Raw genomic sequence first — 2500 nt, 5'->3', positions numbered from 1 at the left:
AGACTCTATGAAGATGCAGGGTATCAAGTGCTTCTACACTGTTTAATATGCTTTGAAGAACATACTTGAAGCCACATAGAGCATCAATGTTGATTCTCAGGCAATGACAAAAAACATAGCCAGCAAGTATATCTTCATGTCTGGATGAAATGAATTAAATGAGTTTATTAATGAAAATAAAGAATTTATGAAGAAGGACAGAGATTCTGTGTTTCAGCATGTGTCATGAATTATTTATCAAACACTATTTTAAAGTAAATAATAAACAAACAGAAAGTTGAAGAGTGTCACAGGGTAGTCCTGCAGTGTGTATCTAGTCTCCTGTTTAATTGTTGTGCTCTTTTTCAGTGCTCATTCATTTTGGTGGTGGAACTTACGGAATTTACGTGTGCTCAAAAATATGTAATACTTTAGAGGTATTAAGGAATATATATTAGAGTAATATTTATTATTTATTTATTTATTTTATTTGCATATGTATTTGGCCAAATATTTTAGTAATTTACTGATATTGCACAAGTGTTGTATTTGTATTTCCATATTAATTTCTAAATGGGAAATACATCAGGTAAAAAATCAGTTTGAGTAAATATCACTTACTGATATTGCAGATTTATAACAAATTGCATTTCAGGACAATTTTATCCTTTTTTTATTATCTTCAGTATACTAGCATAGACAAGGCTTTAAAAAGCTAAAGCAAATCTGCTATGCACAAATTTAGTGAGTAATAGAATAGCAGGCTTTATACATTGGATAAAATGCAAACTACTTCACCTTTTTTCAGCTGTTTAATGCTACCAATGATTCATTTTGGGTGTGTAATTGTATGTTTGCTTGAATTACTGTATTATTTAATGCAGAAATGTATTTGTTAGAAAAAAAAAACTAATAGATGCTGGAATTCATAGTATCAGGATGTTAATACTTTTAATAGAAGTTGAGAATGCATTATTGGTGGTAATGTGGTGATAGAGAAAACATAATTTTTGAACAGAAATATAACAGTAGTGTACATGAATGGAGTCAAAATGCTTCTTATGAGACAACTTGAGAAAAATATGAATAATTGATGAAATTCATAAAACAGTGGAAATAATTTCACACTTCAGTTGCAGAATTTTGATTGAAGTGATAATGCAGGTCATCATTATTCATATCTTCACAGTGTGTGTTGTAATGAGTCATATTAGAGTTCTTGGCTCTAAAGTGGTAGTGGGTGATTTATGTTATGAATTTTATTTATGTATGCAGTTGCTATTTATTTAGTTACCAGAGTTCATGTGGAAAATTTTCATCTTTATATTGTGTAACAAGTAAGTTTCTATTAACATGTTGATGCTGGGATTGCATGTATATATGGTTTTATTTAATGATATATATTTTTTTAATTAGTTATTTTTTACATATAAATGAATCCACATGCATTTAGTTACCTAACCTCACTTAATTACCCCATGCTGATAACTTTAATAATGATATCAGAAGTAAAAGTTTTTCTTTCCCTTAAAATTAAGGAATTTGGTTAATATGTAGGCTCTATTATTGACCCTTTGGAAGCTAAATGCTTGTGGAGTCATATATATGGAAATAAAGAATAATGTATTAAAATCAAAATCATAGTAGAGAGGGCATGTTCCTGGCATTAATGGGTTGACATTTTAAAACGTGCATCTCTTTATCTGAATTTGTTTTTATCTTGTGTTTGAGGTTGACTTGTTACAGAGAGATAATTGTTATTATTTCAGTTGTTTTTATGGGAGTCTTATGTTTTAGCTTATCAGCTCCAAGTTTTAAAGATGGATTCATGCAGGCAGATTTTCCCTCTAAAATGAAAGTAGAAATGTTTATAGTCATGTTAAATACAATTATGATATTTACTCTTGTCTTATTAAAACATATTTCATGCTCAGAATATTTGCATGCATACTGAGATGTATGTATTTTGTATGTTTGTTTTTACTTGAATGTGTATGTTCATTCATTATCTTGTATGGTTGTGTGTACAGTGTATATACTGTATATAAGTATATATATGCATATTCATTTATGTATGCCTGCATTATGTATTTATATTAGTGTTCTTAGTATGGTAACCAAACAAAAAAAGGAATGTGATTTTAAAGAACTGTCATATTAACTTTACACATCAATATCAATGAGGCTTATTTCACTTGAATTACAAAAAACAAACAAATTGTTCACTAATCAGAGGGTGCAACACTATTATTTATATAGTTTATGTAAAGGTTTTAACGTGTTGGCATGTCCTTAACCTTAATGAAGAAAGACAATGTACATGAGATTAAAATTTCTGCAGCTAATGTAATAATTGCAAGTATTTTTATTTTGTTATTATTCACTGCCAAGAGCTCAGGGAGTCTTTCAAATAAATCCTGTAAATTGATTAGTGTTTCATTTATATTATATTAAAGATCCCTCCTTTTCCATGGATCTTTTTGTTAGCTCCTACGAGTTACAGAAGAATTGGGTTATTATT

The sequence above is a fragment of the Penaeus chinensis genome, chromosome 3 (assembly GCF_019202785.1).
Source record: "Penaeus chinensis breed Huanghai No. 1 chromosome 3, ASM1920278v2, whole genome shotgun sequence".
Lineage (NCBI taxonomy): Eukaryota > Metazoa > Arthropoda > Malacostraca > Decapoda > Penaeidae > Penaeus > Penaeus chinensis.
The sequence above is the reverse complement of the archived record's forward strand: the minus strand, read 5'-3'. Positions refer to the sequence as shown.